Source organism: Periplaneta americana, chromosome 5, assembly GCF_040183065.1.
Source record: "Periplaneta americana isolate PAMFEO1 chromosome 5, P.americana_PAMFEO1_priV1, whole genome shotgun sequence".
In the NCBI taxonomy this organism is placed as follows: Eukaryota; Metazoa; Arthropoda; class Insecta; order Blattodea; family Blattidae; genus Periplaneta; species Periplaneta americana.
Genome location: NC_091121.1, coordinates 149,364,260 through 149,378,450, shown reverse-complemented (window position 1 = coordinate 149,378,450; position 14,191 = coordinate 149,364,260). Strand labels below are relative to the sequence as shown.

General features: G+C 33.4%; 1 long non-coding RNA gene across 2 annotated transcripts in view; it reads left to right on the top strand.

Moving 5' to 3' along the window:
- Positions 1–1,129: 1,129 nt before the first annotated feature.
- Positions 1,130–14,191, top strand: part of LOC138700213 (uncharacterized) — a 69,947-nt gene continuing 56,885 nt past the window's right edge. For both annotated transcript variants that reach the window (XR_011332303.1, XR_011332302.1), the window contains exon 1: positions 1,130–3,653. This is a non-coding gene — a long non-coding RNA (uncharacterized lncRNA). The remainder of the gene's footprint in view (positions 3,654–14,191) is intronic.

The following is a 14,191-nucleotide window of genomic DNA, read 5'->3' as shown; positions in this document are numbered from 1 at the left end:
TAAATTATCTGTCTAAAAAAATGTGAATTCAAATATGTGATTTCTAATAGAAAATTTCACGCTCTTAAACCACAGATTTTTTATGCTTTTTCTCCCACAATCTTACACAATCAATGCTGTCAGATTAAAAAATTGGGATCGTAACGAAAAAAATGACATATAGCAAGCAGAGATTCGTGAGAATTTTCTTTTTCGTGAAAATGTTACATTTTCATGGAATGACCTATAAGATTATTAGGACGACACCATTTTTAAATTCACAAATACCATTAATTAATTTTCAGTTTGCGCAATACCTAGATGCTAAACAGAAACAATATGAAGTTAAACTTCTATCAAGCTTAAGTAAACAAACACTTCCATACTATTAATTTATGCAGTGCTAAGAAAAGTTGTCGAACAAATGCTAAGGAAAAATCGCGAACTGAATATAATATACGGGTATTAAAGTAATATATAAATGATATAATTCTGAAAAAAAGCTTAACTTCAATTTTTATATATGATACGTGTGAAGTGGGGAGCACACAGATAGGCATGGGGTAATTTTGACTGTGCTATTGTGAAGATTATTTTATGTGCTGTGCAATTATCTTTGGACTGACACTAAAGACAGGTACGTAGGCCTACATATTGCAAGTCTCCATGATGGTCAGCACAACACACAACTACGTTCATACAACACTTTCCATAGGCTATGCTTTGCAGAATTGCCCAGTGTTATTTATATTGTAAATTTGTATATGATACACTGTTTAACATGAATACTGGAATAATCATACTCTCGCCTTTCTGTATTTATTATGCACGCAAGAAATGCATAGTTAAAATTTACAGCACTTTCCGTTTCCAGGACTGATCCATTAAAGTTACACGACTGAACAGGCGCTATGGCAGATCAGAGGAGAAACTGACAAACCGAAGTGCGAATTCAGGAAGAAAATCACTACTCAACTAGTTTTCATAACATGGACAAGAATAACTATTTTTATTAATTTGTATGTCCTGATTACGAATATGACATTGAAAAAGTGCCTACACGTCACATTTTTTCAGAAACTTATATTTTTAGTTAGCGAATCATATAAAAATGTGTTAAAACCTAGCTACTTTGAAAGAGGTTCTTTTCTTTAACATAGATGTTTTACACAATTATATATCATTTCCGTCCTTTTAAGGTACCATTTGAAACATACTTTCACGTTTGTGGGATAAATAAGTGTTACCCTTAGCGACGATTTATTGTTTTATTACCCTTATTATGCAGCTGCACGGAGGGTAGGTCACATCTGGCTATAACTGACTAAGGGAAAGGAGGAAATATGGTCGCTGTTGTATCGTTAGACAAGAAATGAACAATTTAGCGATTAGTTCTGATTGTGGAAGTGTTGTGAGCGGTACTAGTTATTCTGTAATAGTGTTAAATGGATCGCAATCGTCGTTCATGTAAAATTTTTCCAAACAATTTCTGCTATCTTTGTGGGAAATTAACTTTGAAATCACAACGTCAATCAATTACAGACAAAGTAAAAAAAGGCATAGGCCTATTACTTGTATTTTGGCTGTAAAGTGTGTGAACAAGACAAAAATTGGTCACCACACGTGTGTTGTGTAACATGTTACGTGAAGTTAACTGAGTGGTTGCGGGGGGAAAATAACAATATGTCTTTTACTGTTCCAATGATAGCCTACCAGTCATAATGGATGATTGTTACTTCTGCATTACCAAAAAGAGGGATTTTCAAGGAAAATTAAAGATAAACTTGTGTATCCTAATCTCCCACCAGCCATAAGACCCGTACCACATTCTCCTGAGCTTCCTGTCCCTATCCCTTCGCCCAGTGGGGAAGATTATGTCATTCCAGAGGAACACGAACTATCAGAATCCTCAGACTACCCTTCAACTTCCGCTGATCCCACCTACATTCCCGAACATCATAGAACACCACATCTGATACGACAGCCAGAACTTAATGACCTAGTTAGGGATTAAGATCTTTCCAAGCAACACGCTGAACTATTAGGTTTTAGATTACAAGAATGGGACTTATTAGCAAAAGATACCAAGATTTCCTTGTTCAGAAAATGAAGCGATAAACTGACAAGTTATTTTGTAATGGAAAACTCTGTTTGTGCCTGCAAAAATGTGAACAGGTTGATGGATGAATTAGATATTGAATATAATTCAGAAGAACAGACTGTTCATTGATTCATCAAAACTAAGCTTAAAAATAGTTTTATTGCACAATAGAAATACAAAAGCTTCCATCAGTGGCTCATTCAGCCACTATGAAAGGAACTTATGAAAATATGTCACTAATATTGAACGCAGTAAATTGTAATGAACTTCGCTGTGCAATTTGTGGGCATTTGAAAGTAATAGCTTTGTTGCTTGGATTACAAGGAAAGTTTATTAAGCGATGTTGTTTTTTATGTTTGTGGGGCAGTCGAGCAACAGCACAACTTTATGTGTTGAAGAACTGGCCTATCAAACAAGATTATATTCCTGGTGAGCATAATATTAAATATCCTCTGCTAGTGCAACATGAAAAAGTACTTCTTCCTCCACTGCATATAAAATTAGGGGGTAATGAAAAATTCTGTGAAAGCTCTAGATAAGAGTGGAAGCCTTTCAATACTTAAAGACTCTGTTCCCTAAAATCAATTATGCTAAATTAAAAGAAGGCATATTTGTCGGTCCACAAATTAGAAAACTTTTGAAGGACAGCATTTTTGAGAAAAGACTAACCCCAAGGAATTACCAGCATGGAAATCTTTTGCATCAAAGGATTTTTAGAAAATCATAAGGCAGAAAATTATCGCCGATTAATAGAGATGTTACTAATAAACTACAAAAAAAAATGGCCTGCAGTATGTCACTGAAGATCCACTTCTTACATTCACATTTGAACTTCTTTCCTGAGAACTTAGGGACTGTAAGTGATGAGCACGGAGAGCGATTTCACCAAGACATTGTTACAATGGAGCAACGGTATCAAGAAAGATGGTATCCAGTGATGATGAGTGATTATTGCCAGTTTTTAAAAAGGGAAGATTTCAGTTCTCATAAGAGGAAAAATGAAGGTTTTTTTTTATCTTTCTATATTTTATTACACGAAGAGTGGTTTTTATAAGTATTAATAGCAGGTCAGTTATTAATGTATCAGTTTTATCATATCTAAGCTGCCCTTGGAAATTTTTACACAAAAAATGAGAACAAAGTAATTTTTAATAGATAAAAAATTATGATATTTCAATGTATCAAGTAAGTATCTATAACACAAAAACGTGACGTGTTACAAACTTTTCATTGTCATTTTCGTATTCACCACATGCAAATTTTATTGATGTTATGAAAAAAAATTGTTCAAATTTGTTGAGTAGTGTAATTAAAGAATTCCAAAGTGAAATGGGTCTCTTGGTTGATAGAATGACACCTGAATGAGGGACCACTATTGACGATTAAATGGCAAGAAATTTTTTAAATACCACCCAAATCCCTATCATAACAAGAATAAATGAACTCATCTAGCGATTCTATGTGATTCTGCAAACATTATCTTGTGGATCTAACTCAAATGTGGATGCACTTCAACAGTTCACAACATATACTATGAATTCAACATTTTTTAATTGAAAGGAAATGTTTAATGGTAAGAAATATATTTTATATCACATAAATTTTTAATAAATTCTATTCTATTGGTAGTTAGGCCTACTAAGTTTGTCTAAATGCACCTCTATAAAAAGGTAGTTTTTGTTATTTAAATATTATCAGAATTTGTATACAAATCGAATATGCTACCTTCAAGTTTTGCATAAAGTTTCATGAAAATACATTAGGTAGGAAAGAAGTTATAAATTTTGTTTAAATTCAGTCCCTATAAAGGGTAGTTTCCCTTACACAAACGTAATCAGAGTTTGTACTCAGATCAAATAGCTACCTTTAAGTTCTGCATAAAGTTTCATGAAAATATGTTAGATAGGAAGGAAGTTGTTAATTTTGCCTAAATTCACCACCTATAAAGAGGTACCGTAGTTCCCTTTGCACAATCGTAATCAGAGTTTATACTGAAACAAATACGTTAACTTAATGTTCGGCATAAAATATCATGAAAATCTGTTGATTAGGAGAGAAGTTATTAATTATGTCCATCTAGATTAACAAAATTGCACACTGTGCGATGCGGGCTGATGTGAGGACGGCAATGTACCTCTGGATTCTCTAAAAAGCCGTTTGTAATTAATTATTACTACTATTGTTGTTATTATTATTATTATTATTATTATTATTATTATTATTATTATGATGATGATTATTATTATTATTATTATTATTATTATTATTATTATTATTATTATAGTAATAATAATTGTAATTATTAAAGTAGTATTTTATGAAGAACAAATTGATTTTAAATACACATTACCGCAGCTAATCCAAATATAATTAAGTGATAAAATATGTGTACCTTATCATATAATTAATTATACCACCTGTATATTTGAATAGCACGTTCTGGAAAGGAACTAAGTCAAAATTTTCATTTTTTTGTGATGAAATGATTAATACTTCCATGAAGTATTGATTTGCAAAGAAAGGAACTTAGTCAAACCTTCCCCTGTATCTCTAACATCAAGTTGATATTTATAGTAGGGGGACTGATACGCTCATATTTAGCATATTCATGAAAATAAGTTTCTTTGCTCTCCTAAAATGGAGAAAAGTTTGACTTAGTTCCTTTGTAAAAAGTGCTATCCTTTGCAATATTAATACATTTCTCACTTTCATTTGATTATGAATTAACGCAAAGCAAATGAGAGAACAGTACCATGTGTGGTATGGGAGTATTTCGAAGTTTCATTAGTGTTAGAATTATTACTATTACTCTTTATTGAAGTTGGTGTAAATGTAGAATTGAAACTATGTTAAGGGGAGAAGGGGTGTAATTTTCACATTTACATTGAAACTTCAATAACTTGGGACACACTTGAGCCACTGTAACGAAATTTTGCAGAGATATTCTAGACATATGTGTGCATATACTGTGTAAATATGAAGCAGATTGGAAGTGTAATTTCGATGATATTGAAATTTTCATTTTGTAATTAAAAATAATTTATCTTAAAAATATAGTAATTTTTATGCACATTTTCTCAGAAAATATCATAGAACATTGATTCAAACTTTGCACACTCCAAAAATGACTTATAAGAAGGCAATTAACGAACAGGCAAGTATTATAGAACTGTCATACCAATAAAAAAAATTTTTGCAACTTATAATAAATTTCATACTTTTTTCAATGCATAATTAGTCACTGTTATGCAATCAATAGTCCCACATATGTAATTCTTCGTCAATTTCTGTAATATATTAAGGTAAATGTGTGTGCAAAGTTTCATTCATTTTGGTTAAGTAGTTTCTGAGAAATTCGTTCATAAATGTGAAAAAAATATAGTTTTCAGAAAAACTAATTTAAAAATAATTATTACAAGAAAACCTATTTTGCACAATTTTGTGTACCTTAAAACATTCCTGGATCATAGTGGTTCTGTCCCTCCTCTGTTTCTTCTTCTCTCTTCCTCTTTTCGTTCCTCTTCTTCACTCTGTTTTCTTTTGTGATGGTCAATTCCACTGTGACGGGTGTTATTTTCAGAAAGAGATTCTTCGAAATTTAACTGGAATACAATAATTAATAAAATATTTTTACTACTTCTTTTGTATTCCAATGAATCTCTACTTTTTGCTTGTCAGACACAACTAATTATTTTTTTCCTAACCATTATTTGTCAGGTGATATAAGTGAAATAAACAATGTGACGGGTGTAACATGAAAAAGACATGCATAAATTAATGATCCAGTTTAACTGATAACTCTGTGAAGTTCACAGTTTGAATTAATTGTGTTGCCTATTTTCAGTGAGAGGAAAGTTCAAGGAATCGAGTGATATAATGGATGTAATTAAAATATTAAGCCTTGCACTTACAATTTAATTAATCTTATGTGACGGGTGTTCCTTAATAACGTGATGGGTGTTACTTGGCTGAAGAAATTTCACATTTGGTTTTTTTTTTGGTTCAAATCATATAACATACATTTTCTGTAGTTCACTACATAGACTTAAGAGTACTGGTAGCCTAATATCAATGGTAGACATATGTTTTCAAAGTGTGCAATTTTGTTTTAAGTTAACTTTCACTTAGTAAATTACAAATATGATGTTGACAGGTTCAAAATTGTATTTCTGACGCTCTAAAGTAAATTAATACAAATATTTAAAGTAAGCAAGCCCTCCCTATACCGCCCATGTTAAATTTTAAAATTTCAGGTGCACTTTATTCTGGATGTATCTGAGGTACAAACTCCAAATTTTCAGGGATTATTTAATATACATTTATCTTTAATAATACGAACTAGGTTTGATCAAATGTTATTAGTTTTTTAATTATTAATTTTTTTCTAAATGTTTAATTTTGTGTTTAAAATTTGTAATTCAAAATTTGAAAACTCAGGTACTAAGTAATATTGTTTCCTTTCATATTATTATTAGTTATTGTATTCCTAATGTCCAGTCCAAATTTCATGCATTTATCTTTAATGGTGTTGATGTAACGTGCACCAACGTTACAAAAAATGTACAATTGAGGAAAATGGAGTTAAAGTTTTGGCAAATATTCTCATACTTAAGTGCACTGCTAGGACATTCCAGCACCATAATCTGGATCTTCTGTGTCCTCATGGCTTCTCTTCTTATTCCTCTTCAATTTTCTTCCTTTTTTTGCCATTTCCTCCATTACCATTTCTGCTTTTTTGATGCGAAGAGAGTCTAATTCCTTCAAGATGTTATGGTATTGAAGCCTGGTTCAATCCCCAACTTTTGTAAGACTTCCACTCTTCCAATATTTCCATCATTGGATGATATGATGGCATCTCTTAGTCCTAAACTAAGTGTATTGACACTACCAAAGACTGTTTTGGGGATCCTGCATCACAGAACACGGTTAAATGCTTTGTTTGTATTTTGAAACTTACTATGCAAACATTTTTTTAGTAATTCTGGATGGTACAAGTCTCATATTGGTTTTATGGCAAGCATAACAGATTCTGGTAAACCATGGTGTTTATAATGAGGTACCTTTCTATTATATTTGCACCACGAATTGTCACCTTTAGGACACAGGTCATGTTGGGGATGATCGTCAGTGGAAAGTTCGTGAAAATATGTAGCCCATACTGCACTCCTCATATCCTACAGACTATGCAAATTATTTCTTAGGGCTTGATCATAGTAATTTTGTAATTTATCTATCATCCCATCTGTAATCTCTTTGATCCCCCAACACCTTTGCCATCTGAAAGTTTCTTCCCCACTAAATCTTTCTTGAGTTTGCGAAGCCTAGAACCCATGCGCTTTTGTACATGTCCACAGTACAATCGTCCCTAATTATATGGTTTACTTTCCACAACTTTTACAAAACCATTACTGTCTCCATCACCTAAGTACTGTTTTTATTTTACACCATGAGTCTGGTTGGAACATTGATAAATACATACAGCTCCCTTTGCTTCCATACCACCACTGCTTCCATCAAAATTCTTTACACAATCTTCACAACTTTTTGCATGTATCACAATATTTTGATAGCAATTCTGAATCTAAAACTTTGCCTGTATCAACTGAAGTAGCTATCACAACTCATGGTTTGACAAGTGGCGTCTCTTATACCATGTCCCATCTATTGCAACTGGAATCTTATCATCACTGTCATTGCATTGCACTGCTTCCTTACATGCTTCTAACATACGGTACTATCTTTGAGACACTATCAGCTGATTCTTGAATATGTCCAATCACCTTATGAAATTTTGAATGGGGCTTAGACATTCATCATGACACACAATCTACCAGCATAATCTTTTCCAATACAGCGTAGCCCATATATGAATCTTATATTCACTTCATATCCACTAGCGGTAACTTTTGATGTTTGAAAAGTGCCTTCCTTTCTGCACACTGCACACACTATTACTAATGATCTGGCAAGTTCTTTTCGTTTCTTTATGTCTTCTTGAATTGACAGAGAGTCACATTCACAGTATTTACATTTTGTTTGTTGAGATAATGCTTTTGACATCAGTTCCAAATCCACTAGTACATAACCAGATTTCAACATGTTATTTTCACAATATTAGACTGTTGCATTTCACACATCTCATCAAATAGTTCTATGGAAGATGAAAGTTTCTTCTTCGATGAACTAGGAGGTGTAACACACTTACTGGCACTGGTAGTTGTTACATTTGCTTCACATGGTGTTCGGTCAAACCTCTTCTGCACTAAATACATTACTAACTTTTCCATTACTTATTAAATCACTAGTAACTTCCTTCTTTCTTGTATAAGTGTTCCCAGTAAACGTTCTCTTTCCAAACTTCTTATTTCTTCCCATTTTTTACCTTCACAAATACAAACTAACAAATATTTACGTTTATCTCGCTTCCTGTTTCCTTGGAAACCAAACCATAGATGACCATGAAAAAAGAGAAAGTTGATAGAGGCATCAACAGAAAATATGAAATTTCTCGCAAAAAACAAGAGTTAGTTCATAAAAATATCTTCAAAGGTTTAGGAAATATATAAAAAAAACATTAATGTCTGCAAAAGGGGGCGTGATCAGAAAAGACATGCAATCAATTATATGCTCATTAAACATCCAATTTTGGTCCGAATCGATTATAAACCGCATATTCGCATTCAGAACACTTGAAACACCAATAAACACAGAAATCCAAAAATCCATATTTTGAACCATAAACGAAGGCTTGCTTACCTTAATAGTAACAATAAAAAATATAGCCATAAAATCAAAATAGTGTGGCTAGAAAAACAGATTAGCTTTTGATATTAAACTGTTGTTCCTAACATAAATTTACTTTTTAGTATATAGCCTATGCTCACTTCAACAAATGCTAAATATAAATTTATATTTCTCACAATGGAATTTAATAAATTTTACTAAAACTGTAATTACAAAACAAAATGCAAAAACTTAAGCAGCATCATAATCAGAGCTGTCTCAATTTTTACTATTTGGACAGCTTTTCCTAATGACTGGAATTTCGTACACAGGTGAATCACTGAAAACACTACTGTTTATTAATGCAGCTTTTCTTGCCCTTTAGTTTCAAACTTTCAGTTTTGTTTTCTTACTGTGAGCAGTAAGTTCTTTTCTTGATAGCTTCTTTGTTCTCCTAAGCTTTTCCCTCTCTCTCTCCTTCTGCAAATAGTCTTCATATCTGTGTTGTTTGGGTAAGGAGAGATGTCATAAAATGAGCTTGGTGATAAATGAAAATTAAACTTGGAACTCTTACTGAAAATAATTTTCTACACAAAACACATCAACTGCAAGTATTCTTTTATTTTTGCACACTCACTTGTATAATTTAACTTGTGTGTTCATCTGGGGAACAAAATTCCATCTGCACAAAAAATTACTTATCCCCCTTTACTCGAACACCACAGAATTTTATCTTTATTTAATTTTCTTCCCCTACGGCATTCAGGTTGCCTCTCAGCTGCTGATTTCCCCATTCTGCAATTAAATATAGCCTATATGGTATCCAGCTATCTCAAAACGTTAAAATAAATAATTGCATGGTTAACATGCAGCTTTGTTTATCCTAAAAATGCAGCAGCTTAATCTACATTTATTTTTAGGTTATGCTAGTGGTTAATATCTTCAGTAATTCATTCCTTGTTAAGTAAGCAAGAAATAATGTTACAGAATAGAAAAGTACTATGATTAACTAAAATAGAACATAAGTACATTTACCTTTGTAACCTTTCATTTTTATGTAAATCAGAACTTTCGACCAAACATTCAGCTTAATGTAAATTTGGTGGGAAATCTTTCAGACAAGTAAGCTTTTGGAGGAAACAGGTATTGACAACTGTTGATAACTTAAACTTCAGATTTACCAGCATTTGAAACCTATTTAATAATGTGTTGTGGGAATTATCTGCAATAAATCAAAATAAAGAATTTCTGTGTTCTCCATGCTCTAATTTTGTAACACCCATCACATTAAAACACTTGTTATTTTCAGTTTTAAAAAAATTAAAAAAATACTGTACTTTTGGCATCATATTTCGACTTAGCTATCAAAAATTGGTGCTTTCAGGACAAAAACTGAAAGTAAGAGAGCAACTTTAAGCATATTCTGTGACAGGTGTTACATAAAAACACATTTTTAAAATAGCAAATTTTTAAACTCACTGACATTCATAAAAGTAAATTGATACTGATTTTAAAGTCTTCTCTTTCTGTTAATAGAATTACAACAGAGAACAGCCTTGTTTATTAATTTTAAGTTATGGTTTGGAAACAAACTGCCAAAGTAAATTTGACAGATCAAAAGAACACACTAAAAATATTCACTTCGGATGTATGTAAAACAAAGATGAATTAAATAAATTGAACTTTTCTGTTAATTTATAAAAATATGAACTTTCCTGAAGAAAATGATATAAAGAACATATACTGAACATGAAATTTAATTTTAACTTCAATGTCCAACCTATCGTGGAACTGACCTGATATTACTTGCTTCGACCTCCGCTTTCTGGACACGTTGCTTGTCAATCTTCAACAATGCTGTCCTCATGTTCCACCCACATCCAATGTCGATATTTTCCAATACATTAACTCTGCTTATTGCCCCTTCATTGAATGAGAGCACAGCATCCCTTACTCCAATCTTCAAGGTATCTAACCCCACAAAAACTGTTTTAGGCACACGGGTCCAAATTAAATTATTAAAACTCTCATTTGCATTCTGTGTGCGCCCATGCAAACACTTCTTCAGTAAATTTTCATCACTCAACTCTCTAAAAATCGGTTTCATCAGGTTCATTACAGTTTCTGGTAGAGAGTGCTTATATTCATAAACCTCACCAGACGCTTCGGCTCTTCGATATCTGCACCATGAATCAGCACCCGCTGGACACAGACCATGTTGTGGTGTTTCATCGGTGGAGAGCTTGTGAAAGTAAGTGGCCCACACTGCTTTCCTCATGGATCTAAGGTCATGACAATTATTACGGATTGCCAGTCCATAATATCGCTGGATATTATCAATTTCAGTGCCTGTCAGTCGACCTTTCCCTGACAGTGCCTTGCCATCTGAGAGCTTCTTTCCTTTCCATTCATTCACAAGCCTCCGTAGTCTTGCTCCCATTCTCTTTTGTATATGCCCTATGCATTCTGCCTTCTCTATTTTTATGTCACCATAGGGCTTGGCTTCATTCACAGCAAGGTGAGCCTTGGAGTCACCATCCCCTAAGAATCCAACATATCGTGCACTACGTGCATGTTCAGATCTCCAAAATATATCTACTGCTCCCTTAGCTTCCAGCCCTCCACTAGGGCCAGCATAGTTAGCATAGCATATGTGGGCACCTACTTTCAATTTACACTTGGAGCAATATTTGGTGAGGCATTCGACATCTATCACTTTACCTGTGGCTACTGATGTGGCTGTCACTACACTGCTAAGTGATGTATGTCCTCTTCGTTGCCAGGGACCATCAACAGCAACAGCAATGTCTGTGGAACCATTAATTTCCACAGTTTCTTTAGCAGCATTCATCATCGATGCTATACTAATTTCTTTTATAGCCCTGTTGAGCATGCTGCTATAATTTTGAAAAATTGCAGGTGGAGGTGGTAGGTCTAAGACTGCACAGAGTGTTTTAGCAGCTTCTAGTCCCTTTCCTATGCACCTCATACCATACACCAGCAGTTCCCAAAGTGTGCTCCGCGGAGCCCCAAGGGCTCCGTCTGCGGCAGTTATGAAGATGACAAAAATTTCTACTTTCATCTAGTCTCTAGCGAGAAAAATGCAAACTACTTCCAACAAGCGAAAATACTTTCTCAGAAAAATAGTTTGCATTTTCTTTCTAGATGAAAGCACCAATAATAGATCTACTAGTTACTGGAAGTATCTCGATGTTTCTTGCTTGCCAAGTACTCGATGATTCTCGAAATTTATTTTATGTTTTAAATACCAAGCAGGCAATGTTTGTTAATTGTGATACGTGGAATCTACAATCTATTGACTGTTATCTTGCCTCAAAAAAATATATATACCTGCACGTTAATATGATTGCAGAAGTATTAGCTAAACTTTCGTTGAAATGGAAATATGGCTTAAGACGGGCTCCGTAATACCCGAGAGTCATCAGCTATCAACCAGTCCTCAGTTAAAGGAAAATAACAACAGGTGTAACCTTACTTTAAAAAAGATAATGCGAATTCCTTGAGATTGAGTTCGGAATATGCTGAACATGATCCTGCTTCAGAATCTACGATGTCTAGTGTAAAGGTAGTGAAAGGAATTAAAAAACGAAAATATTGTGATTCAAATTTGGACATGGGATTCCCTGAGTTTGCTGATGGACATTTACAGTGTGAGATATGTAACAAAGTTTTGTCCAATAGTTCTATGTTCCCTGCCAAGCTTAGAGATGGCATTTCGAAACTCAGACTAGGTACATTAAAACAAAAACTGACGAACTCCATGCAGTTCAGACAATATTTTTATCTCATGTAAAAAATAAATAACGAGAAAGCACTGGAAGCATCGTACTTGATTAGTCATGACCTGGTTCTTGCTGGTAAACCTCACTCTTGCTGAAACCACTATTAGTGAAGGTAGTGAAGTGCATGGTGGGCGAAAAACTGCAAACTTGATCTCCAGTGTGCCCTTATCAAATAACACTGTGCGTAATCGAATACAGAATCTATCAAAAGATGTTAAAAATATAATAATTTCCTGTATCAGTCAAATGAAATTTTCGCTACAACTTGACGAATCCACAGACGTCACCGGATTAGCTGTGTTAATGACGTTTGTGAGGTACGAATTTTCAGGTCCTTTCATGAAGATATTTTGTTCTGCAAGGCACTGCCATCTTCTACATGCGGTACTGAAATTTCATTGAAAACCTTGCGACAATTGCATTGATGTGTGCACAGATGGCACTAAGGCCATGGTAGGTCCTGTTTCTGGTGCTGTTAAGGATCAAGAAAGTTAAAAAAAAAAAACTGTACAAGTAGTCATTGTGCACTACACCAACACGCTCTCGCAACGAAAAAAATGCCAGCGTTATTAAAGCAAGTACTACATAACGTCGTCAAAATTATTAACTTTGTTAAGGCACGACCTTTGCAGTGTAGGCTACTCAGTATTCTGTGCGAAGATATGGGAAGTATAGGCCTACACAAGTTATTGTTATTACACATAGAAGTGCGATGGTTGTCGTGTGATGTGTTGTCTCGTTTACTTGAACTTTGAACGGTTGAATGACCAAAACAGTTTGCTAGCAGATTATTTGAATGATCAGGAATGCTTGTGCAAATTATGTTACTTGGTAGACATTTTTTTCAAAATTAACTAATTCAACACATTCATACAAGGTAAACGGAAGACTATATTCGATGCTAATGACAAAATTGCCACGCTGAAGAAAAAGATAGCGTTCTACATAGAAAGCGTCAAGAATAATTTTATTGATTTCTAACTTTATAGAAGAAAATAACAGAACAATGTATGACTCATTCATACCAATAATAAAAGAACACCTTGACAATTTCCTTCAAAATATGAATTCATACTTGCCAAGGGACACTCAGGAATCGATTCGAAAGAAATACGAGTAGATTGTAGATCCATTTCCAGTGAAGTCAAAACGAATCCAGTGGGCGTGGCAGACCATTTTTAAATGTCAAACTAAGGGCGTAACTAACGTCAGAATCATATATAACTACTTATATATTTTTTTATTCGCAATTAAATGTAGAATTTTTTAAACCAATAATAAAAAATAGTCATTTTTGGCGATTTCGGTCTTAAATCTCCCCTTAATAGTGCACATACATACATTGTCAATACAGAGCTTCTGAAAGTGAGCAATTCGGTGAATCGTAAATTATATTTAAATAATATTTTAAATTTGGAGAATAGCCTACTGATAAATGTATATAAAGTCACGAAAATATTAATCAATAAAAACAAAAAATCATCAATAATAATCATTATAATATAATCATAACATTGCAAAATAAATATTAATAATCATATTTAATTATTGTATGTGTATGTATTTATTCACACTGCCATGGGTA